Genomic DNA, 27,083 nt, shown 5'->3' with positions numbered 1-27,083 from the left:
GGCAGAGTAAAGGTGTTTATGTATGCATAAACTGTTTTGGTTTTGTTTCCAAAATAGCATTTTGATTATCTATTTTTCCATGACAAATTATCAGAAAGTTTAGTGGCTTAAAACAATAATAAATATTTATCTTTCACAGTTTCTGTGAGGAATTAGGGACCAGCTAATGTTCTGCTGGGAAGTCTTTCATGAAGTTGCAGTCAAGATGTTGACCAGGGTTGTGGTGATCTGGAGGCTTGACTGGGGCTAGAGTCTGCTTCCAAGATGGCATGCTCACCTGTCTGGGATATATGTGCTGCTTGTTTACAGGAGACCTTGTTTCCTTATTATGTGTACTTCTCCATAGGGCTGCTCAAGTGTCTCCACAACATGATGGTTGACTTTTCCCAGAGCAAATGATTCAAGTAAGCAATGTGGAAGTTGTTCTTTATGATCTTACCTCAGAAGTCACACTGTCACCTCCATCATGTTGTACTGGTCACACAAAACAACACTTAGACAATGTGGGAAGCAACTATGTGAGGGCATAAATACCAGGAGATAAGAACCATTGGGGGATCATCTTCGATGCAACTATCACCATGAGAAATAGCAAGGTTATCTTAAAATCTACCACTGTTATGAATTTGCAATTGATTACCCACATTCACTAAAACCTATTTTGCAAATTATGGAGTGGTGACAGAAAAATGGAAATAGCATTTAACAAAAAGGGTTGATAAGCATATAAATAACATTTCCCCCTAAATATTATGAATAATGTATATTGTCACATTTAATAAAGCAAATAAGTAAATATTACTTAGTCTGTTTCATAAGACTATAAACATTTTGGTGAGAAATGAGATCAGATCATTGAAAAGAAAAAAATGGAGGGAGGGAGAGATTGGAAAACAAAATAATAGGATCCATAGAAAGGAAAAAGTAGTAGCACAAGAGAAAGAAAAGGAAAAGGGAAAATATGGATGAGAAAAGACAGAGATAATAACAGAAAATATAGGAAGCAAATATATGGAAATAAGTAGCAAAAGAAGTAGAGGAAAAAGAGATGATTTGCACAAAAGAGAGAAGAAAGAAAGGGAGAAAAGATCATGAGAGAGGGAGAGAGAGTTTATTTTATTTTAAAGATTTATTTTTTATTTTAGAGAGAGAGAGGCAAAAGGAGAGGGAGAGAGTCTTAAGCAGCATCCCCACTGAGTATGGAGCCTGACGCAGTGCTCAACCTCACATCTCTGAGACCATGACCTGAGCTGAAATCAAGAGTCTGACACTCAACCAACTGAGCCACCCAGGTGCCCCAAAGGAGTGAGAGTTTAAAAAGGAAAAAAACAAAGAAAAGTAGATACCAGCCTTCTCACTCCTTTCCTCTGCTGGTGTTTCGATTCTTCATCACCTCAGATCAGGGCCAGGGACTCGCAGCCTATGTTGGTTTTCTCCCCATGTTTCCCAGCTTCTCTAGAGTTTCCTCTAAAGCCCAGTTTTCAGAACCCTGGTTTTCAGCTTGTTGTCCAGACTGGGTTGGCCAAGTGTTTCTGGAGAGAAGAATGGAATGACCATTTTATTTAATATCCAACTTGTTCTTCTTAAGGACATACTACCTTGCTGGATAGTATTTTTCTAAAAGTATTGAAAAATTATGATTTATCTGAAAAAAAAAAAAAAAACCTCAGACATAAGCAAATAATTTTCTGAGAGATTTTGGTTCTGTAAAAAGTTATTACCATACTTGTGCTTGGTTCCCTTTGTGTTTCTGCAGATTAATATAGTTCTTTTTTTTTTCTTTTTGGGTTTTTTATTTAGGGTTTACATTAGTTCAGTTTCCTGATTATATTCATGTTTCTGTGATTAAAGGAAAATTCTGGTTAAAAAAGTACTCAGATGGCTGGTTTCCTTAGCCAAGACTTTTTTAAAAAACAAGAACATTACATAATTTGTCTTTTCAATTATGTTTAACTTATAGATTTAAGGAAAATTTGGATAAGCAATTTTCATATATTGAAATATTAAATGAGCAAACTGATTTTTTTCATATATTCTCCATGTTCATAAAAAAAGATTATTTATTTGAGAGAGAGAGAGCAAGTGAGCAGGGGGCCTGCTGAGGGGAGAGGCCGAGTGAGAGAGAATCTTAAGCAGGCTTCCCCCTCAGCTGAGCCTGACTCGGGTCTCGATCCTAGGACCCTGAGATCATGACCTGAGCCAAAATCAAAAGTCAGACGCTCAACCAATAGAGCCACCCAGCATCTCTCCTGAATGTACTTTCTGATATACAAGTTAACTCATGAAAGTAAAGGCTTCTATGCTAATTCAAAGTGGGGTTCCTCTCCTCTTCCTTTTCCATTTGATTCATTTTTTGTTTGTTTGAGTCTGTTTTTGTAGGTGAATATAAGTAAGCTGAGGACAGTTAATTAACAAGCATTTATTGGATATCCATTACATACGTAATGAATAAAAATGTACATAACATTTAACAAATCATCTGGGGTGAAATAAGAGAGAAAAAAAGGTACAGTCATGGTTCCTGGGAGGCTTAGATGTAAATAGGTAGAAGCAAAGTGAATGAGAACAAACACGAGAGGATATATGAAGTGTGAAATTATTTAGAGCATATTAAACATATCACTAGTAGAAGAATATGGAGTGAATGATCAAAGCAGAACTGGGTCAGTCTTAGAAAACTGTCTTCAGTTGGAGAATGTTGAACCAAAATTTGACGTTGGATTTAGTCCAGCATTAATGGAGATGAATGAGATCGATTTCTTTGACATGGTGGGAAGTTTGAGGGCCACAGGTGGTTTGGTGAGTATAAGAGGATTGCCAGTAAAGGTAAACACATATCTCTAGTGACTTGGGAAATGATTTAAAGAAGTGAATCTGGAAAGATAAATTTAAATGCACAATCTGTGACCCAAATTTTTTTAAACGAATCCTTTCAAAATGTTACAGAAGGCTTGTTGTGTGAGAAGAACTGTATTTGTTCTGTATGAAAGTTTGAAATGATGATAATGGATAGCAGAGCTTAAATAAATGACAAGTAGCAAAAAAATATATATCTATTATCATATACCTAACATGAGTGCACAATATGAATATCTTATTTCTCTAAGCTGACAAGTAATAAAATAACATGGACACTTTTGGACTATCCGTATCTCTCAGATGTGCAGATGTACATACAGAAGGCTGTTGTGATGAAGTCTTGACTTGGAGTCTGTAGACTGGACTACAAATCTCAGCTCTAATTATTAATATGTCTATAACTTTGGATAAGTTGCTTAAATACATTCAAACTCAATGTCACAGGGTTCTGTGAGGGTCAAATAAGACAATGTATGTGAAATTACCTGGCATATGGTAGGCACTCAACGTGTTTTTATTTCTTCATTGTTTTGCCTAAGAAGCAATGGATCTTCATGGAGAAAGTGGTCAGGCTGGGATGGGAACATAAATAAATTCGGAATACTCTTTGATTCATATTTTAAGTAAAGGGTGAAGCATGTCTTTTTTATTCTCTTTAATGGAAGGATTCAGTAAGCCCCATACCTTTAAACATCACCCAGTTTTATGGAATGGGTCTGGGTGAAAATAGGCTTACTCATAGCCAATCACAAGGATTGGCCTGATACTGCACAGAGCAAACATTTACAAAAATAGCTTTTTTCCCTCCTCATAGAACTTAGTTTATTGTAGAAAGTTTGGAAAATCCACAATGTGAAGAGCATTGGTAATCTCACTAGCCACAGAAAACCATCTGGGTGAATTTTCTTCAATCTCTTTTATGCAACATAAACCTAAGTTGGAATTAACTGTACATATCTTTTGTAACCTAATGTTTTTCATCTTACACTGTTTAGAAAGCATATTCTTTTGCCATTATCCAGAAGAATTTTTTGAAAACACAGTTTTGAATAATTACATAGTATATCCTATAGTATGGCTCTACCAATAATTTATCTAATTATTTCCTTATTTTTAAGGCTGTTTAGAATATTTGGCATAATATCACTGCAATGATTATCAGTACACATAAATTTCTGATGATTTATTTGAAATAGATTTCAAGAAATGGGGGATCCCTGGGTGGCGAAGCGGTTTGGCGCCTGCCTTTGGCCTGGGGCGCGATCCTGGAGACCCGGGATCGAATCCCACATCGGGCTCCTTGCATGGAGCCTGCTTCTCCCTCTGCCTGTGTCTCTGCCTCTCTGTCTCTCTCTGTGTGACTATCATGAATAAATAAATAAAATCTTAAAAAAAAAGATTTCAAGAAATGGAATTATTATATCACAAAGTATAAACACCTTTAAGCCTCTTAACTCACATTGAGAATTATCCTATGGAAAGTTATCAATTTTATGCTCCTCTTACCAGTGTATGACACTCAGCATTTCCCAGAACCCTTGCAGCAAAGCATTTCTATGAAGGCTTCCTTCACAAGTGGTTGCCATGCCCATCTGTGCTGATTAATTTCTGGAAACCTTTGTTAATGTTTATTTATTAACAGCCACTGCCATTGTACCTGAGGCTTTTCATTTCTTCTTTATCTTCATTATAATTTACATGTTTCCCTTTAAAGTGTTTTCTGAAAAACAGCAAAGCAGTAAATGTGCTAATAAAACTAAAATTGAGATTTAATTTCTTAGATAAAATTGAGGCAGGCTGACAAACTCAGACTTGTGGGAAGACTGGATGGATGGTTGCCTGGCAAATACTTCATGAGTCATTGTTTTTAAAACCTCCAGAGTCAGGAAGAAAGGGCTGATTAGCTGGAATGAGTTATCATATTCCCATTTCATATATTTCTTTTTTTTTTAAAGATTTTATTTATTTATTTGAGACAGAGAGAAAGAGAGAGAGCAAGAGAGCGCATGTGCACAAGCATGAGCAGTGGGGCGGGGGGCGGGGCAGAGGGAGAGGGAGAAGCAGACTCCCTGTGGAACAGGGAGCCTGTTGAGACAGGGTTCCATCCCAGGACCTTGATATCATGACCTGTGCTGAAGGCAGATGCTTAACCAACTGAGCCAGCCAGGTGCCCTCCCATTTCATATATTTCTAGAAACAGTATATATAGTTTTGTGAATGTGTTAAATGGTCCCAAATTAATAAATGATGATAAAAGCAGAAGATGAGCTGCTGTAGGCAAATTTGGCCCCATGACCCAGTCATGAACTTCTCACAAGTAGGGTGAACGGTCCTTCTATAGCAGTCTCTTATGCATTTGTATTTATACGTGTACATGTCTGCTCCCCCACTGAGATGGAGAATGAGTGTTTTCATCTTATTTTACTGCTCAGACTAAAGAACAATACCTATAATAGAATCATGTAGATGAACAATTCCCTGATGACTGGCTAGAAAAGGAATTTTTGAACATAGTAGCAATAAAAGAAATCCTAAAGGAAATTATTGAAAGATTTGAATATATAAAAATTTAAAATGTCTCTATACTACCCGCCTTCCATAAATGTCGAAGCTCATAAATAAACTTAAATGTCAAAATAGGGGAAAATATTTTCCATAAATTTGACAGCAAGAGATTTAATGCCTATAATATATAAAGAACTCATAAAAATCAATAAGAAAAAATATTAAGAGCACAGAGGTTAAATGGATAAAGGACACAAATAAATATTTCATCAAAAATAAACAGATGAATAAATATTAAAAATGCCCAACTTCACTTTTTTTTTCAAAAAATTTTTATTGTGGTAAAGTACACTTAAAATTTACCACCTTAACCATTTTTAAGCGTATGGTTCAATAGCCAACTTCTTTTTTTTTCCAACTTCTTTTTTAATTGAAGAAATGCAGAACAAAACAGTCAAATACCATTTTTGATAACTAGATGAAAAAATTGGTTTTCTACTTTAAAAAATGGTGATAAAGGGGCAGCCCGGGTGGCTCAGTCCTGGGATTGAGTCCCACGTCAGGCTCCCTGCATGGAGCCTGCTTCTCCCTCTGCCTGTGTCTCTGCCTCTCTCTCTCTCTCTCTGTCTCTTATGAATAAATAAATAAAATTTAAAAAAATGGTGATAAACCTGGAAAGGCAGAGTGAATAGGAATGTAATTTGGTACAACCTTTCTGGAAAGCATTTGGGAATATGCATCAAAAACTTTAAAGATGTTCCTACTCTATGGCATAAGAATCCCACTTTGAGAAATTTATTCTAAGAAAACAATGTGAAATGTGAGTAAAGGTTTATTTTAATTAATTAATTAATTTTATTTTATTTATCTATTTGTTTATTTTTTATTTTAAAATATTTTATTTATTCATGAAAGACACAGAGAGAGGCAGAGACATAGGCAGAGGGAAAAGCAGGCTTCCTGCAGGTGAGCCTGATGCTGGACTCGATCCTAGGACCCTGGGGTCATGACCTGAGCCAAAGGCAGACACTCAGGGGACCCAGTGAGTAAAGGTTTATAGTACACATTGTTATTTACCTTGACAAAATAGTAGAAAAATTTAAAAATTCAATAGTAAGAGTTAATCAAATAAATTTTGGATGGCCAGACAATAGATTATTAACACATCTTTTAAAATGCCAGTGAAGGGGATCCCTGGGTGGCTCAGCGGTTGGGCGTCTGCCTCCAGCCCAGGGCGTGACCCTGGAGACCCAGGATCGAGACCCACGTCAGGCTCCCTGCATGGAGCCTGCTTCTCCCTCTGCCTGCATCTCTGCCCCTCTCTCTCTGTGACTCTCATGAATAAATAAATAAAAACATTAAAAATAAAATGCCAGTGAAAAATTTTTTAATGACATACCAAAACACTTATAATTTGAAGTGAAAAGTATAAAATAGTCATTTATACATACATGTATATCTGCATAGAAAAATTACTAGAAAGAAATATACCAGCCTATTAGCAAGAACTATTTCTGGATAGTGGAATCACATGTAACTTCTCCTTCATACCTCTAAGTGTTTTTGAGCTTTTTTACAACAAAAATGTACTGCAAATATTACTTGAAGTTAGCAATGGTTTTTATCTGACAGAAAGTTGGTTGTTAAAGAAAAGCAAGGAATAAGCAACATGTGGAAGGAGGTTCTTTTTAATATGGGAGACAGCTGTGTGCTGTGGAGAAGAGTGGAGAGGGACAGGTTAAAGATATGAGAAGAGGCTTCACTAGGGCTGAGGTCATGAGGCACAGCGTTGGGTGAGATCCAAGGAGGCACCTCCTCTACCAAGGCTTGAAGGACAATAAGGAAGTAGAGAGATTCTTGTCTAATGACTATAATTTTTCCTGAAAGAGAAGCAAGTAAGATTCTCTGCTGGGCATCTTTGGTGAAGCTTGAAAAAAGTGAACAGCTTTGAAATTGCCACTGAGCACAAAGGAAGGATCTCATGTGTTATTTGTTCTCAAATAACCTGTTCCTTATTCTTATCCTCTGATCAGTGACTGGCTGCAATGATTCAACACAGAAATCTGGAAATCATCCTCCGCATTCCTATTGATCAATAAAGTTCTCAGAGTCTAGCCTCCTAAATATCTTTCGAACCAATCTTCTCTCCATCTCCTCTCCATATTCTTGCCTGAATTGCAGCAATAGATTCTAAACTGGTCTCTCTAGGCTCCTCTGTATCCCCATATTACAAACACTCAATAGAGATTTTGTCATACTTCCATTTATAATTCTTCATGGCCTTCAATTGCCTTTAGGATAAAAATCTCAAGTCTGTAACAGGATATACAAGGCACTTCTTGACTTGGTTCTTATGCCTTTTCAACTTTATTTTTTTTCCTATCATTTATTTGTCTGTCCATCCGCCCACCTATCTGTCCATCTATTCCATCCTAGTCCATCCAACCTTCTACTCACAAGGGCCAAGAAGATGTTGAAAACTGTGTAGTCTAAGTGCTAGGGAAATAATCAAAGAAGTCTAGACATGGTGTCCGTGCAAGAGCAACTCATAGTCTAGGGAGGTAAATAGACATAAATACGTGTGATACGTGCTATAGTTATCAATGTGTTAAGGAGGCAGTGAATGCACAAAGGAATGAGTGTTAGGTCCCTGAGGCAGGGGTTGAGCAGGGAGATGGAATCAGAAAAAGTTTCATAGAAGATATGACCCTTGAACTGAATCTTGAAGGTAAGTAGATTTTTTTGTTCTTCTCCTTCTTCTTTTGTGAAGATGGAGAAAGGTGTTTCAGGTAGAGGCATTAATGTGAGTAAAGGCATGGAGGTGTGACACAGCTAGCCGTGCTTGTGGACCTGCATGTCGTTTGGTATACCCGTAGCACAGAGTGTAAGACTGTGTGTGTGCACACGTGCGTGGTGGGGCAGTGGAGGATGATGTTTAGTGAGAAAAGACTGGAAAAGGAGGCAGAGGTCAGATGGAGGAGTTCTAGGCTCTGTCCTGAAGGCAATGGGAAATAACTGACAGAGTTTCGATGGAAGAGAATGTAATTAGGTTTGGGATTTACAAAGATCTGGTTGGCTATAATGTGGAGAATGGATTGGAGGGATGCAAGATAAGGGAGGTTGTGAGGCCATTTTGAGGTTGTTATTTGGAAGAGAGATGATGAAGGCCTTAAGGCTGAACTAAGGAAGGAAAGCTTAGAAATGCTAAGGATGTATTGTGTTCTGTAGCAACACTTTTCCAAGTAGGGTTCCTGAACCGGTGACTGTCTGTGAACTGATGGTTACTAGTCTGCTATGAGATAAATACAGAAATCGACAGAAAGAATTTAGAAACTTTTGTGGCAAGTTAAAGGATTTAACAGTTACCTGTTAAATCTAATAATGAAAAACTTGGATTATATTTTGTAGATCTTTGCTTTTTATTTCATTTACCCAGTAATTAATTTTTACTGTATTTTATCCAAGTATTGGACCATATGGGCAAGCAATACAAAGTGGACCTCATTACAGTTGGTTGAGAGGCACTCCTCTGCAGGACTTAGTGATTGAGTGGATGTAGGAGTGGGTGGAAGAAGGAGTGTAAGATGGATCTCGGGTCTGACAACTGGGAGTGATAGTTACAGAAAGTTAAAGAAGTGGCTATTTGAGGGCACCTGGGTGGCTCAGTGGTTGAGCATCTGTCTCCCTTTGTCTCAGGTCGTGATCCTGGGGTCCTGGGATCGAGGCCCACATTGGGTTCCCTGCATGGAGCCTGTTTCTCCCTCTGCCTATGTCTCTGCCTCTCTCTCTGTTTCTCTCATGAATAAATAAATAAAATCTTAAAAAAAAAAAAAGAAGTGGCTATTTTTTTGGCAAGAGGGTAAATTCCCACTTCCCTATTATTTTGGGCTACAGTCATATTTTTAAAAATGCAGTTGGAGAAACGCATTATAATCTTTTATGCATCTAGAATTTGCATGCACCATTTTCTCTATCAATAATATTCCTTATTCCCTTTTTCACTTGGGTGCTTAATATAAAGACGAATGTTGCAAAAAATCGGGCTAAATGCCTTGCATTCCTTATTTCATTCAATCCTCAAAATAACTCTGTGAGGGAGGGATCTCATTTTGTAGATGAGAAAACAGGTTCAGAGAGGCTAAGTAACTTCCTCAAGGTCACCTTTCCACAAAGCACATGCACACATCTGCCTCTGTCACAGCACTTATGCCCTATGTGAAGCATTCTTTGTTGTTTCCCTTTCTTTCTATGAACTACTTGGGGGAGGAAGGATTTCTTACATCTCTGATTCCTCAATCCAGAGCACAGTGCCAAGTATTAAGTAGGAGCTTGGTAAATGTCATGTTGAATAAACGGAGGTGTGAGAAAACATGGTATATTATCGGGGAGATTCTTGAGGGGGGCAGAGAATAGGGGGTATGGGTTAAATCTAGACAGGTAAATTGGGATCACATCATGAAGACTGTTATATTTTGGGTTGGGATTTGCAAATAGCAGTCGCAGAATCCTTTATCCTCTTCACCTCCATTGGTATGACACTTTTCAGTGTTGTAACTCTGTACTGGAGACACTAACCAGTGACTTGCCAGTACAAGTTTAACAGTTACCTCCTTCTTCCAGGTCCCCACAGAAAGCCCTGATCTGTTGTGCTTTTCGATTTCCATGGTGTACATGCTCCTGTAATGGCCAATCTCAAGCCACCAATGTGACATTTACTGAACATGAAAGTGGGAAGAGATTCACTAAGTATCATGCCAGTTTAAAATATTTCCACCACACAGTTACAGCAGACATAAAGAACTTCAAAACCACAGCTAATAGTAAAACATGGTGAAGTAATTAGGAAGGGATGAGCTTTGAGTGTTTATTACCTTTGTGTTTAATATGTCTTTAGTTATATGTTTATATAATTTAATTTTTAATAATGGTTGTGTTTAACATCTGGCTTACAAAATTCCATACACACACACACACACACACACATTTTATTTACTTATTCATGAAAGACACAGAGAGAGAAAGAGGCAGAGACACAGGCAGAGGGAGAAGCAGGCTCCCTGCAGGGAGCCCGACATGGGACTCGTGGGACTCTATCCTGGGTCTCTAGGATCAGCCCTGGGCTGAAGGTGGCGCTGAACTGCTGAGCCACCCGGGCTGCCCAAAATTCCTTGTATGTTAACAATTGGCTCTCTTGAGCTGATGTGAGCTGACACCACTGTCACTAATCTCTTTATCTATAAATTCATTCAAGCCCAGTTCGTGGGCCTAATCTTATTCCTAAGCAGGTCACTATAAGAAGTTCTGGGTCAGTAGCTTTTTGAGGTAGCTTTAACTCCCTTGTAATCTGCTCTAATCTTTGTGATCCAGTTCCTGAGTACTTAAGTTTTGACCTTGTTTTGCAATAACCAACATGTCCTACAGATACCACCATCCTTGTAGAGATTGCTATTTGTCCTGAGTACTAATTTCCCTCTAATGCCTTCTCGAGTCATGGTTGATCAGGTTGTAAAGGTTCTACACTGTACAATGTGGCACCATTTACACATGGACTGCTTGCTTGGTTCTTCTAATCTGCTTATCCTCATAGTTTTGGGTCTACTTTTGGACTCAAGATTGTATATTTCTTTGGCTTCAATAACTGACACCTGGCCCTATTCCATGATCTGATTACAGGGCTGTCTGGCTTCCTGACTTTGGCCTAGCCAACCACAGCTCAAATTCAAATGCTGATAAATAGCAACGTTAGAAAATGAGCTAATTTAAGCAAGTATTACTATATTTTTGTTATTAATATCTGTCAATACTTGCAAAAACTAGGGTTGCCTTACTTGCAGACAATTCCTGGAGATTCAAGACTTCTGGGAATTTTGAAGGGTGTTTAAGTTAAAATAACGGAGCAAATGAATTAAACAAATGGCAACTCTTCACTAGCTATCAGTTCAAGGAAGTTTCAGAGGAGATTGAGTGAACATCTGGGTCTTTTACAGATTGAGTTTCTCCTTGCTATATAGTCCATAGGAAGGACATATGGGATAAATCCAGGCTAAGCACTAGGTGTTTCTGAAATAAAAGACACTATACTTATGTGTAGTCTTATCCTTCTTTGCTATTTGAACCTAATAAAATCAAGGCTCTTCATTAAGAAGGGGGCTTGGTGTTTCTCTTAATGTTCAATAGGGATTAACACTGGTAACCTAATATTGATATAGAACTACTGTTAATAAATTTCAGTCTTGAATACCATTGAATGATATCTAGGGATCAACTTGAGAAAAACCACAAGGGGAAAAGCATATTAAAAACTTGAGTTGGCTCTCCCAATGGGAATAATAACCTTTAGGTGGTAGTTTAGGACTCATGCTGTGGGTCAGAGGTGAAGAATTGCCCCGGTGCCTCAGGCTTCATTGACGCTTTGCCCCTGTGTAGAGATGAGTAGGGCAGTTCTCAGTCCAGGAAAAAGTCTCTGAGCCTATCACCGAACAGAACGAATCCTTATTAATTCCAAGATTGATTTTTCCATGCTCCAGGAGATTAGTTGTGTTTAACAACCTAGTAAAAATCTGCCCTGGAATGGGAAGTTGGTTTTCTGAAGAATATTTTCACTCAGACTATATCTATAGAAAGAGAATTATCTTAAATCTCTTCTTGGAAAGGTAGGGTTAGAAAAAAATATTCCAAGAAATAAATGAACAACCGAGTGAATCTGGAGAGCTTGGCATCTTATTTTTTCATCAAAGAAAGTGGTGCCAAGGAAGGCAGGCTTCATGGGCATGTGACCCATGCAGTTACAGAGTCCTGTGCTGAGAAAGTTTCCACACTTGGCTTAACACTGTTGCCATTTTGGATTTCTTAATTTTTGAACAAGGAGACCCACATTTTCATTTTTTATCACTGGGTCCTGTAAATGATGTAGCTGGTCCTAACAACAGAAGAGGCGGAATTAGACTTTCAAAGAGGATTTTTTTCCTGCAAGAATAACCCAGGATAACACTGAAAACATGCTTTGTAAAAAAAAAGTTATAATTTTTATTTGTCCAGTTGGGCAAGAATAAACTGAGAGCGCCACCAATGGTGTTATAAACATCCAAGCGTGTATGACAACTAACATTTAGCTACCACACGCCAGGGTTGCACACATCACCTCATCCTTCATTCTCTATTTTGCAGTTGAGGATACAAGGCATAGAAAGGATAAGAAAATCATCAAAGGTCACACAGGTAAGTAAGTAAATAGCAGAGCTTAGATTTAAATCAAGGCAGTATGGCTCCAAATGTTTTTCATGTAATGTTTTTTCTTTTTACTAAATGGAGTAATGACATTGGTGCTAAAAGATGCTTTGCAGTATCTCTGGTTATGTTAGTTATTACTTTTTAAATTCAGAGAAAACTAATGAGCTAGGGCCCTTTAAAGGCCCAAGCCAATGTGCATTTGGAAGCTAATAGCGAATTGCACCACAGAACAAAATACATTCTTTCCTTTGGAACATCAACTACTGACTATTTTATTAAGGGGAAAGTACTAAACACACCACAGTTTAGTGTCTCATAACTGGCGTTCAATTTTGACTCAAACATTTTTAACTACTAAGCTTATGTGCTAGAGGCAACATTTTCATCCTTAGAAATTTACCCTATACTTTATTCCTTCCAGGGAATTGAGGATTTGGCTTATACTTGCTGGATATGTTACATGATCCTATAAAGCATTTTCAAATTAAAGAGTCTTACCTCGACTTTATTTTTAAAAATCTTTGTAGGTAATCAGACCATATTGATTTGAGGATGGCCTCTAGGATCTGGTGGCTAATTTTCTGGTCCTTAGATTTGCATCTGTAATAAAGATAATAGAAAGAGACACCTCACACAGTTGCCACAAGACTAGCAAGCACCCAGCACTTGTTAGAACATAATTAACACTCTGTATATATGAATAACAGTTTCACTTATGAAAACTCATAGAGAACAGTACTGTAGGTGGATCTCTGGGATATAATATCTTTAAGCTTAAGTTTCTTCAGCATATAATAATGCTAATAACCCATCTCATAGGGTATTATAAGGATTAGATAGGATAATGTGTAAGATCTGTTTAACACAGGGCCTGGCATATACTAAGTTCTTACTAAATAGTATCTTCTGTTATTCAGTTTGGATTTTCCCCCTGTAATGTAGGTCGAGGAAATTTCCCAGTGAAATTTGGGACTTGGTATATAAAACTATTTTATTTTTAATAATATTTTTCATCTTTTCCTTCTCCGTAGGTCATATTCTATTAGGAGAATGAGATAAATGTTGGTTTTTACTGTATAGTAATGCTTTTCTGTATTAATTATGCATCTTAAAAATAAACTTTGGAAAGATATGTTGGTCTTTTTCCAGTGATCCTTTTATAAAGGGCTATTAAAATAACACATAAAAGAAATAACGTTCATTCATTATTAATACCTCATAGCAGTGATTACATCAGCTCAGTCTGGCCATCGATCGGCTCTCAGAGCCCTCAAGTCAACTGGAGCTCAAGGAGCAGAAAACAGAGGGAAGGCAAACAGTACATCCTCTGCTGGGTCCTCCAGAACTTATACCATCAGAGAGGCCCTCTTTCTCCTGTTCCTTCAGCTTTCCTCCTCCACTGGTCCCTTTCTCTCTGCTCACCAGTATGGTTGGGTCTTTCAAACAAGAACGAAAATAATTTTTCTCTCAAACTTGTTCTTCCCTTCCAGTACTTTTTCATCTTTCCCTTTTCTTTGAATGCTAAGCTTCTGATAAAAATGGTCTTTACTTCCTTAACATCTCTCACTTTTTACTCCCTCCGTTCACCCTAGCTTTCATCCCTAAGGACTTTCTGGCAATGGTTGTCTTGAAGGCATAAAGAACCTCCCAGTCATCAAGATGTTTGACCTTTTCTTAGTCTTCCTTCTTGACCTGTCTGAAACATGTGCTGAAATTCTGACAATCTCGTAGAGTCTGGGACATTGTTCATACTTTTCTTGACATTTGTGTCTTGGTTTGTTCATAGAAAATGGCAATGATGCCCACCTTGCAGAATGTTGTGTGGATAAAATGAGATGTTATTGTTAACATGTGTAGCAATCAGTAAGATTCACTCGACAATCTCATTTATCCCCAAGACTCTAAGTCTTACATTCCATAGATGATTCCTGTATCTGTATTTTTGATCTTTCTCTAGATGTTCATTTTTCCTTTCTGACCTGTATTTTTACCTGTAATAATAAAATCATAGGTGGTTAGAGATGCAAGAGTTCTTGGAGAGACCACTGTCAATTTACATAGGAAGAAATGGTAGTGTACAGAGTAAACTGGTTTGGGCCACAGCTGCTGGGTCAGTAAGGATGGCTTTAGCTTCAAAAAAAAAAAAAAAAATCCCAATGAAATTGGTGTAAATGTGTAATCTTCCAAAGCTGTTCAAAGACAGCCTCAGGGGCCCATTTTCTCTCTCTCCTGGCTCTGCCATCCACAGCATGTTGGTCTGTTTACAGGCCAGTTCCTGGTGGTTAGATGGCTGTAAGTGGTTCCTAGTGTCTCACTCATATCTGACAATGTCCACTGAAAGGACAGACCATCTCTTGTGGTATAGCTCTTCTTAAGAGTGAGAGTTTGCTACCCTGAAGCACACAGATGACTTTCCTTCATGCTTCATTGGTCAGACTTGTGACATGCCCTGGGGATACTTAGACCAATCAGAATTTACCCCCTGAGGCTGAGTCCAGCCTCCTCTGGAGCACATGGTCTACCAAGTTGGGTCAAACTAAATCTGTTTTCTTTGAGACTAAAAAGGAAGAAGGTGCAGTGGAAAATGAATGTTGGGCCAGCTCCCACAGTGTCTGTCACTGTCTCCCAGTGAGTCAGTGGCAGTGCCACAACTAGACAGGTTTTCTGATCCCTACTCTCTTTCAATTCTTACTGCCTCTCAACATTGGAGCCAGACTCAACATGCCCACCATCTAACTGATCACCTTTCCATTCAGACTTGCCCCTTATCATATTTTCCTATGTATTGACCATTCTCTTCTGCAAGTGGTCTACCATTTTCTCTACTAGTTAGCCATCTTTGATTTCTTTCTCTCCCTTTTCTCCATAGTCCATTTTCTAAATCTTATTTAATCTCTCTATAAAAAGATCTCATACATTCACTGTTTTCTTTCCATTATTACTATTAGTTCTGGGTGACATCCTTATTATATATGACTTGGGCTATTAAAATAGTCTGGTAACTGATCTTCCTGACTCACCTTTCTTTCCAATTGTCATTTACTTCTCAAATCACTGTTATATTCATCTTTCTAAAATATTCTTCTTAGTTTTGAAAAAAATTTCTTTGGAGGGGTGCCCACTGAGACTAAGCTCTAATAGTTTTTTTTTAAGTTGTAATAGTTTTAAAAATTAGAATAAATTGTTATTTGAAAGTTGGCAGTAGCTTCTATTTTTTAGTGTTAGAATTTAAAAATTTCCTTGGGGCAGATATCCTTTTACCTGAGAACAATCTCTAGAATAGTCTCTTTTAAATATATGTAAGACCAACAGATACCATTGTTTAGAGAAAAGTGTGTAACAGAGCTTTTGTTTTACGTTGATCAAAAAAAAAAAAAAAAGATGGGTATATCTGCATAAGGTGCAAGGAGCCTTCTGAGAAGTAGTGGATAAAACTTTCCTTTTTGAGGTTTAATATTATTAGAAAAGTATCAGATGAATTAAAATGGACTCAACCTAGGTCATTTGGCAAAGACATCAACTGTCTTTGATGTTACTTTGAGGAGTAACTCATCATAATAGAAAGGAGAAAGTTTAGAATGGATTTGGGGAGGTCTAGTTCTAGAATGGGCTAGTTAAGCTTAGTGTGGAAGCTTTAAAAAGATGCTGAATGCATATATAAGTGTAAATATATACATGCTGGAAGCCAAAGTCATGGAAGAGCAAACTTAAGTCTAGTACTGACGTGACTTGGGGTATCTACAGCTGGTCATTGCTGATGAGAGCCATCTTCTCTTGCGCTTGAGAATTCTTACAAAGTGCTAGCACCAATGAGTTAGTACCTCGTGTTCTTTGGGAGGACTGTAGGATTTTGGAGTCACAGTTTTTTTGCAATCAGGCACTAAAAAGATGAAAGCTATCTGGATTGGAAAAAAAGGAGTAAAACTCTCTTTATTCAGAGATGACATGATCATTTGCATAGAAAATCCTATGTAATCTATAAAAGAACTCCCAGAATTAATAAATGACCTAAGCTAGACTGTAGGATACTAGATCATATACGAAAATCCTTTGGATTTCAATATATAGTACTAGCAATGAATAATCAGACACTGAAACAAGAATGATTTGAAATAACAAAAAATATGAAATATTTGGGGATTTATTTGAAAAAAGATGTGAAAGATAGGTACATGGACAACTATATAACATTGCTGAGAGAAATGAAAGAAAACCAACATAGAGAGACATATTGTCTCTAAATTAATATATAGATTCAATGCAATCCCAATCAAAATCCCAGCGTGGTTTTTTTTGTTTTTTGTTTTTTTGTTTTGTTTTGTTTTGTTTTGTAGAGACTAATAAGCTGATTCTAAAGTTTATATGGAAATGCAAAGGATTCAGAATAGTTTACATAATTTGAAATAAGAGAACAAATTTGGAGGACTTACACTTCCTGACTTCAAGGGTTTTATAATACTTTAGTAATTAAGACAATGTGGTATTGGCATCTAGGTAAACAAATAAATCAATGGAACAGAATAGAACCCAGAAATAGACCTAACGTACATGGTCAATTGATTTTTGACAAGGATATTTGGATAAAAAGGATAACTTTTTCAACAAATGATGTTAAAACAATTAAATATATAATATGAAAAAAAAACACCCAGCTTCTTCCCAAAACTCTTCAATTCATACCATATGAATTTTGCACCACATACAAAAAAATTAACTCACAATGGATCATAGACTGAAATGTAAAACTATAAAACAGGAAGAGAGCACAGAAAATCTTTGTGACTTTGAGTTAGGCAAAAATTTCTTAAAATGCAATGTCAAAAGCACAGTCCATTAAAAAATTTGACATATTAGTCTTCATCAAAATTAAGAACTTCTACTCTTAAAAAAAAAAGAACTTCTATTCTTTGAAGCCCTTTTCAAGAGTGGGGAAAATATTTGTAAGTCATAAACCTGATAAAGAGCTTATATGCAGAATGTATAAAGAACTCTGGAATCTCAAGAATAATAATAATAATTTAAAAATGGGCAAAAGATTTGACCAGACACTTCATCAAAAAAGCTATAAAAGTGGCAAATAAAAACATGAAAACTTATTAGTCATTGGGGAAATGCAAATGAAAACCATAATAAGATATCACTACATACCTATTCAACTGTCCAAAATTAAAAAGCAGCGACCATGCCAAACGTTCTGTTGTGGAACAACTGAAATTCTCATACAATACTGGTGGGAATGCAAAGTGATAAACCATTTTGGCAAATAGCCTGACAGTTATTTAAAAAGCACAACATAAACCTACTGTGTGACTCAGTCACTTCATGGCTAGATACTAACACAAGAGAAATGAAGGCATATGTCCATATGAAGACTTGTATATGGATACTGAAAATAGCTTTATTTGTAATAGCCCCAAACTAAAAGCAACATAAATGTCCATCAAAATGGTGAGTGAGTAAACAAATTATGGCATACCCATACAATGGAATATCACTAGTAAAAAGGAATCTTACTTTATAGCACTTATCACATTCGTCTTTATATTATAGATTGTAAGCACATTTCTTACCTCTCCTTTAAGATTGAAAGATTCTTGAAGTTAGTGACACATGCATTTATTATTTGTCCAGTAACCTAATGGCATCTTAGAGAATGTCTTATATAATGTACATATATGCACAATAAATATATTTAACCAAGGATTTTTAAAATACTGGCCTAAAGACTAAAAATATTTTATTATGTTTAAAAAATATGAAACTTTTCCTAATTGTGATGTATGTAATCTTTATTCACATAAGATTGGGGAATGTTTCCCTTATATTTAGGTTGTTTCATTTCTCAATCTATTGTAAATACCTTGTGTTTCTCATCTTTAAGATGTTTCTCTGGGCGCCTGGGTGGCTCAGAGGTTGAGTGTCTGCCTTTGGCTTAGGGTGTGATCCTGGAGTTCCGGGATGGAGTCCTGCATTGGGCTCCCTGCATGGAGCCTGCTTCTCCCTCTGCCTCTCACTCTCTCTGTACCTCTCATGAATAAATAAATAAAATCTTAAAAAAAAGATGTTTCTTATTACCTGAGTACCAGAAACTATTGTTGTAGCAGATTTGTAATTGTTTAAGGATCTCCCATATAATGTACAAGGGTTGAGCACAATGGTGTAAAGATGCAATGATTATGTTATAGGGAAAATAACAAACTTCTGTTTCTGGAACATTTTTTTTTTCTATTTTTGACCCCAAGTTGAAATAATGAAACCCAAATCCTATCTAAGAAATAGGGCAGTGATAAAACCTAAGAATAATTTTGTTGCGGAGTTAAAGTGAACAAGAAAATGGGCTAAGAGGAAAGCTTTATTTCAGTTTCAAATATCTGAAAAATTGGGAAATTGGATAAAAGGAGTTCAGGAAATTGTACTGGATGAAAATGATGTTTTATATTTGTTCTAACGTAAAAGCATCTATTTCCCTCACACAGAGATGGAGACGTAATGGTCTCAAATTTAATGGAAGTGTTCATTGCCAGGGGTATTGTAGTTTCGAAATGGGTTTGTTTGAGGATTCTAGGTCTAATTTCATATCATTAAACTCTGAAATTACAGAAGGCTTTCCAAAGTAATCCTTGGGCCTCAAAATGGCCCCATGGTGCTCCACGAGCCTGTTGTGTACAAAGTCTGAAGGGCTTGTAATACAGCTCTCCTTTCTGTAACAACCAGCACTGTATCTCAGTTCTTGCCTTTCCCATAGCCTGTGTTCTTTGCGGCGCCCAGTGTCAGAGCTCAGATTGAGTACTCAAGTAGCAGCCACTACAGGTTCCTAAGGGTGACTACGTCAGGGTTTGGATGAGACCTGGGTTTGAATACTAATTCCACCACATATGAGCTCTGTGGCCCCGATCCAGTCCACTAGCTTCCTGAGCCAAAATCTCCCCATCTGCCAAAAGGGTACCATGAATGTCAAAACTTAGCATGGTGCTTGGCACAGAGAATACACACTCAACATGTGTGCAGTTAGTATTATTAGCAACCAGAAATAATCTTAATTTTACTTCAAGAAAATAGTCTTAGCCTTGTGCTGAGGATAATTTTTTTTCAAGATTTTATTTTAAAGTAATCTCTACCCCCAATGTGGAGTTTGAACCCACAACCCTGAGATCAAGCGTTGCATGCTCCACCAACTGAGCCAGCCAGGCATGCCTGGCTAAGGCTAATTTTAAAAAATGATATTGTGGATGTGGGGCATTTTTCTTAGAAACATTTCTAGAGGAAATCTGGTGGCTGTGTATCTAGTGTTAAAAGGCCTACCCAATCTTGTTCAAAAGATACACAATGTCCATGCCTTCAAATAGATATACAAATGGTGTTGTGGAACCCCAGATATTGTCCACTCAATTCACTGTGGGCAGGAAGAGGGTTTATTTTTAAGGGGAGGGAAGAAGACCATAAATGGTTAAAATATAAAGAATTCTCCTCTCTCTGTCTGCCACTTTCACCCTTCAGGTTTCTGTCCACCCCTATGGTTCCTAAAGTCCTCTTATCTCTGTTCACTTTCCCCACCTCTTTCTCTACTTTAGAAATGGTACATATTATGAAAGAGAAAATTCTTGACACCATCACCAGAAAGTCAGTGGTGGGGGTAATGCATTTTTAATCCCGAACACCTGGCCTCCTTTTATTTAGCTGCCAGAATGAGAGGGTTTTTTGATTATTCAAAAAAGTTCTCTTGCTGGTGCTCACAAATGACTAAAAAGGTTAATAAATTTCAGAATCTGCCTGGTAATCCAAGGAGATAGAACTTTGCAAACACAGACTTTTCTTTTTAGATTGAATCTGACATTATGAAAAGCTACCCCTCTCTTCCCACACTCAAAGTATTTATCCAGGCTTTAAACACTGAGTAGCAAAAGCGTGGCAAGGGAGCTAACATTAATTGTGGGTACACTTTGCAGAGGGACTCTTGCACACATTATCTCATGTAGTCTTTGTGACAGTCCCATGGGAAATGCATCACCGTTTCCATATTTCATAGGTGAGGGCCTGAGGGGGCTTCACCATGGATTTAGCCATTGTCTCCAGCTGATCCCCCATCCCAGTTGTGTAAAACTTTGAAGCAAATGCCTCTTTGCCCACCGTGTAGTTCCAATTATGGCAAGGTATGGCTCCTGATTTCAACTACCCTGTATGCCCAGTCAATTCTTGGGATGTCAAGTGCAGGGTCCATCTTTCTAGGAAAGAGGGCTTTGAAATTGATATCCCCTCCCTCAGCAGTGTGGGCACAGCACCTGTCTCCCTTAGCGTCTTTCATCCGCTTTGCTTACATGGGCAGGAAGCAGTTCTGTAAGTCCCTGTATGTTGACTGGGGTGGTGAGGTAGCGTGTGTGGGATGATAGTGGGTGGTAACTCTAGTTACCTCTCAGAGATGCCTCTCACTACAGCCTGCAGAGCAGTGGCAGGAGTGCTTGGTGGTTTTGGTCTTCAGTTATGATTCTGAGAAAACAAGAACATCATTTATACAGATGATCAAATTTAGTCCTTACAACAAGTCTGTGGGGAAGGTTCAGTTATGATCCCAGGGTAGTGTAGTGATTACAAACAAATACGGGCGTGAGTTTGAGTCACTGCTCTTATACTGTCCACATTAAGTTCAAGCTACTTAGGTGTGATTTTCACCTTCCTGCGCCCCAGCCTCCTCTTTGTATGATTTACCTACTCAACACTATTGTGAGAAGCAAATGAGATAACCTCGTGGTAGTAAGTGCTCTCTCAGTGTTCACTGTTGCTATCTCCATTTTCCAGTTGAGCAGACTAACACTGGATGAGTTAGATTACTGCCCAAAGTCACTGAGCTAATAAGTGCTTTTGAAACCCATGCTCTTAGCCGTGACTCCATGGCAGTGCTTCTTAGCCTTTTACGCATCCTGGCATACATGGAAAATATTATTACTCACACAGCATTGGGGGGAATGAATGGGACAACTCTAGGCTTGAGGCGATGCGTCTGATGGGCTCTGGCCATCCCAAGCTCCTTCAGGCCAGCTGGTACTCTGCTGTACCGGAACAGATGCCGAAGATGGAGGTGAGTCTTCTTGGAGGAAATGCTGTTTTCAGTGTAGTTTGAACAGTTGGTAAAGTTTAGTAGTGAAGAGGGCAGTGCGGTGAGGTTGGGGGTGAGGGACTGCTTAATTTTCTCTTCTGGAAAATGGAGATCAAAATACTTTCTATTTTATAGGAATGAAGGAATACATATGGAAAGGCTTTGTAAAATGTGATATCAATTCTAGCTGGTACTATTTCTAAGGAAAATGGACAAAATATTTGAAATAATGAGACTGATTTAGGTATTGTGGTTACAGAGATGGAGCATTTCTACCAAACATTCACTTCAGGAAAGGTACGGCTTTGACAGGACCTTCCTCCCTCCCTATGTTCGTCCCTCCTTCTCTCCCTTCGCCCTTCCTTCCTTCCTTTCTTTATTTACCTTTTACCAAATAAAAATGCACATTAGCTTCCTCCAAGGTTTGTTATGGGGCTTAACCTCTTCTTATCAAGTAACTAAAGCAAGTAAGAATAAGTTCAAGAATCCTATAATACCAAACTAAGTGATCTCTGAAGGACTAATTTGGCTTTATCTCAGGAAATGGCATCTCTATGACACAGTCTCAGGGTGTCTTTGGAGAGGACTAGTTCTGACAGGTAAGGCTGCCAGGCATAAGCTAGACCCAGAAACAAAGCTTTAATCATTACAGAGGAGAGAAATTTGGATTGTCAGTCAGCTTGTCTCCTGCCCAGGGCCTGATGTCTGAGTCCTATGGAAAGAGGTATGGGAAGGTTGTGAGTAAAGCTTGAAAGGGCCACTGTACTGATAATGGTGTCCATCTCTGGGGCCCATAGATGTCTGCCTCAGTCCTGTCTCTCTGAGAGAGTAAGTCAAGAAAGGAAGAGAGACATTCTTCCCAATTGTTCCATGTAACACTAAAATCGCCTTGTCATCCTGACATCAGTTTCATGGCATCAGCTGTAGTAGGAGATGGCAATGCCTGTTGGACATGGTGAACAGTGAAAGGATGAAAGCAATAGGAAGAGAGTAGCAGGGGCCATGTGATTGGCTACTAGACTTATTTGTCAGCACACAGGAAATGTTCATATGCTGACACATGGAAGAACAATTAGAGGCAAAAAGTAGGAAAACATGGGTTACACATAGAACAAAAACAAGTCTGGGAGCATTTCTGCAAGCCTTCATTGCTATTTCAATCCTATTATTTTGTACCCTTGAGCTACTTATACTTTGAGATCCAGGATGAGATGTGTGGACTAATTCATCCCAAAATATTACCCATTTTAAGATGTATTTTTTAAAAGAGTGCATTTAAAATTTGTTCAACTTTGACATTTTCCTTTCTGAGTTTACTGTAAAATTCAAGTCAAGTAACTTGCACAAATGCATCAATATTTTAAAAGCTACCAATCTTAACACATTAAAAAGAAGGCTCACAATCTTCAATAATCTTTAATGTAACATGCATTCATTATATATGAGCCCTCAAAGGAAAAACTCACGTTGCTCAGAATCCTAAGTGCTACAGAATGGTGGCTTTGGGATAGTTAAATACCACACATTCGCTTTGTAAAACCACCATCAAATGACTTAGCTGATTAACCCTGAAAGTCATCATGATTCTTTTGTCTTTAATAATGAGGACCAAGCAAAAGAAGAGTATTTTCTCTGGTGTGGCATTCTTGTGTCATAGTTTTAACAAGATACCCTCCTTGAAATTTGACTCTGATGATGTTCCTCAGGCCTTGGAGCAGGTGACTCATTCTTTGGGGCTGAACTCAAATGTCACCTCCACTGTGAACTAGTCACAAACACCTTGAAAAGAATTAATTGCTCCCATGGAACTTGGTACATGCCTCTGTTATGGCACCATTATCACACAGTGTCCTAGTTATGCTTCTGTTTGTTTACTCAAACTATGAGCTCCTTGGGCGTGGGGGTGGTTTTTGGCACAGGAGGCACTTAATAGATAATTGTAGAACTAAAGAGAGTAGCTATCATCATTGATACTATTTTCAAGATATAGCACTTGTATAAACAAACAAAGAAAAATGTTCAAGGGGCTTTTGCCATCCATATATAGAATGTAAAAAAAAAGAATTTTAGGAAGCTGTCATCTTAAAATCTTAACTGGAGAGATTCAAGAAAGGTCAACAATATTCTGAGGTGAATGGCTGAGTTAATGAACGAAAGATTTTTCTGTTATCTGATGTGTGGTTGATTTACACCTATATTTAAAGCTAGAACCCAGGGGAAGGGAGGGTGTTGAGCTTGATATTTATTGAGTGACTTCTGTCTAGAGGGTTCCACAATTGGAGGTTTCTGATACGTGATTTCACTTTAGGTGCAACCACTCTATTCATCTGGTCTTATCAGCTCCTTTTATGAAATGGGGAAAACTGAGTTTTGGAGGTTCAGCCACGTGAACACAGTCTTTCCATTTGCTAAGTGGTTGAATCAGAATGTGAACCCAAATCTGAGGAGAATTCTTAGTATATGTCTAAATGTTTTTAAAAAGGGTAAGATTCAATAGTTATTAAAATAATTCAGGGCACCTGTTACCTTGTAACCTATACTTTTCTCTCTTAAATAAATATCTAAGGAAAAAGTTTGGGGGAGGGGCTTGAAGTGGGTAATAGCTGTGGTATGTAAGCAAGTGGACTCAAGAATCAGAAATCTGGGGGCACCTGGGTGACTCAGTGGTTGAGCATCTGCCTTCAGCTCAGGGTGTGATCCTGGGTCCTGGAATTGAGTCCTGCATTGGGCTCCCTGCAGGGAGCCTGCTTCTCCCTCTGCCCGTGTCTCTGCCTTTCTTTCTGTGTGTGTGTCTATCATGAATAAAATAAAATCTTTAAAAAAAGTCAGAAATCCGGGTAGAGAGCCTGCTCTGTCATTTTCCAGGGGTGTCACCTTGGGCCAGTCATTTACCTCCTTGAGCCTCAGTTTCTTCAACTGCAAAGTGTGGAAGTGGACGAAGGGGGATAATCATTGTATCTGACAGGAGGTTTTAAGAATAAGATGGGAGAACCCACTAAGCAGCTAGCCAAGTGCTTGGCACTTGGCACTAGTGCTCAATACGTTCTTAGCATTATTACCCAAATGATCTATGCTTATTGCCCAAAGTCAACAGATAGTTGCTCATCTCTCTATTTAATGTTTAATAGATTCAGTCTTAGAGTAAGTGGAAGAGAGGCCCACAGGTTGACCTTTCCCCTGTGACCTGCAGCCAAAGTGTGGGGTTTGGAATCATTTGGTAGGAGTTTGGTTCCTGGTTCTGCTTGATGATCTTGGTAAGACAGGTCACTTAGTTTCTCTGAACACAGTTTTCTTATCTGTAGCATGACAATCAAAACTCCATATATCTTACAGAACTCTTGCCAGGCTTACTTGACAAATGCTAAGATAAGGAGCACATGCAAGGGCACCTAACCTGGTCTACGAGCCAGGAGAGTCTTCTGGAAGGAAGTCCAAGTGGACACCTAAAAAAAGGAAAGAGACTTGTAAACCGTGATACACATTCTGCCAATTATAATTATGTTATCATTTTAATAATGTCCGTATATACAGATCTTCCCCAACTTACAACAGGCTTACATCCCAATAAGCCCCTCATTAGTTGAAAATGTCTTAAGCCAAAAAGCACTTAATACATCTCACTACTGAACACCACAGCTTAATCTAGCCTTCCTTAAATGTGCTCAGAACACTTACATTAGCCTATGGTTGGACAAAGTCATCTCACGTGAAGGCTATTTTATAACCAAGTGTTGAATGTCTCATGTAATATATTAAATACCATACGGAAAAACAGAATGGTCATATGGATACAGAAGGGTTGCAGGTGTGCCAGTTGCTGATCCTCGTGATCACGTACCTGGTTGGGAGCTGCCACTCACTGCTACTGCCCACCACAGTCACGAGAGAATGTTGCACCACATAACTTGCCTAGGAAAATATCAAAATTCAAATTTTAAAATACAGTTTCTGCTAAACGCATATTGCTTTCACACCATTACAAAGTCAAAAAAATCATAAGTTGAACAATCATAAGTTGGGGGAATGCCTGTATAACCGATATTTAAACTTATTTAAGACTACATTTTTCATTCTACTGGTTTCACTTTTTGACATAACCTTTGAATTTTATTAAGTTTTTCAGAGGAGGAATGCTGTGATTTTTTTCCCCAGCTGATTGCATATCTCCAAAATTTGGTCTGTCATTTTCCTAAAGGCACTTCTGATAGAACTTTATTATTTTGCAACGTCCTCAATCATCGGCTATGTAATGTGAAAACCAAAAGAAATATAGACTGTGTAATTAATTTTTTCTGGCTTTCATCATGAATGGGATAAGTCCATGAACTGTGTTGTGTATGTGTGTATAAAAACGTGTATACATCTTGGATTTGATCCTGAGTTATTTCTTTGGTATAAATAAGACACTGAAAGGCATATTAACTTTTCCAGGTCACTAGGGTTTTCATTAGAATGCTGGACTATTAATAGTTACCTAGTTGTGGAGAGGAAATGATGTTCCATTCCTTCTCCTCCCTAGAGGGCTTAGCATACCAGAGAAAAACAGTGAATTGCAAGTGTCTGGTTCATAGTGTGCCGGTATTGTTTATAAGGTCAAATTTTGGATTAACCCTTTTCAAAAAAAAAAAAATCAACAAGGATGTCTTCGTGAACATTCTGTTTCTTAAGGAAAATTATCTTACATGGAATTTACCTAGTGTACCACATAAGAATTCTTAGCACAGAATATCCAGCACAGTGTAAAAATTTATTTCCCTCGAGTTGCTTAAATGTCATCGTGTTTGGTACAAATAAGGAAATACCTCCTTGTGCAAATAATCTTGCCAAAGCTTCTCTGCTATGGTCTCATTAATAATGGTGCCATCTACATTGAAAAGGATAATTGAGTTATTACCTGGTGAACACAAACAACAGAGCCAGCCACAGGATAATTTGGGAACTTTATTTTGTTTTGTTATTCTGAAAAAAAAGATTATCTGCCCAAAGATTCTACAATATTACCTATACTGTTTCCAACTGATTTTGTCTGAACTCTTTTCTGTGAGACCCACTGAACAGGCCACAGTTGCGATGAAGTGGATTTGTTAGAATAATAAGATCTGTCCTGTGGCTGATAGTATCAGGTTTTTACTAGATTGTAAGCTGCTTTAGGGCACAGCCCATATCATATTTATCTTTGGATCTCTCCTGTGTCTTGAATGTGGTAGGCATCATCTAGCTAGTTATTGAATTGATTTAAATTCATTTTACTATGAAAATCATTTCTGAGCCTCCCAAGAATCAGACAGTATTTGAAAAATGCTCTTTTCTTATTAACATCTGGTTTTGTTTCCCATTGGGACCTATGTATATATGGAATCATAGGTGTATATTTATGGAAATTATGGATTGTGATGAG

General features: G+C 37.9%; 2 long non-coding RNA genes across 2 annotated transcripts in view; one reads left to right on the top strand and one right to left on the bottom strand.

Annotated features, from left to right (window-relative positions):
• The window catches only part of LOC144323374 (uncharacterized), a 35,350-nt gene extending 12,381 nt beyond the window's left edge, over positions 1-22,969 (bottom strand). The window contains exons 1-8 of the long non-coding RNA XR_013388803.1: positions 21,540-22,969; positions 21,002-21,078; positions 14,507-14,585; positions 13,093-13,194; positions 11,699-11,833; positions 4,366-4,579; positions 3,345-3,431; positions 1,351-1,532 (exon numbers count right to left, since the gene is read on the bottom strand). This is a non-coding gene — a long non-coding RNA (uncharacterized LOC144323374). The remainder of the gene's footprint in view (positions 1-1,350; positions 1,533-3,344; positions 3,432-4,365; positions 4,580-11,698; positions 11,834-13,092; positions 13,195-14,506; positions 14,586-21,001; positions 21,079-21,539) is intronic.
• The window catches only part of LOC144323375 (uncharacterized), a 142,619-nt gene continuing 136,867 nt past the window's right edge, over positions 21,332-27,083 (top strand). Inside the window, exon 1 of the long non-coding RNA XR_013388805.1 lies at positions 21,332-21,667. This is a non-coding gene — a long non-coding RNA (uncharacterized LOC144323375). The remainder of the gene's footprint in view (positions 21,668-27,083) is intronic.

This window comes from Canis aureus, chromosome 11 (genome assembly GCF_053574225.1).
Source record: "Canis aureus isolate CA01 chromosome 11, VMU_Caureus_v.1.0, whole genome shotgun sequence".
Taxonomy (NCBI): domain Eukaryota; kingdom Metazoa; phylum Chordata; class Mammalia; order Carnivora; family Canidae; genus Canis; species Canis aureus.
Note: the sequence above shows the minus strand (reverse complement) of the source record. Positions and strands in the feature narration are given on the sequence as shown.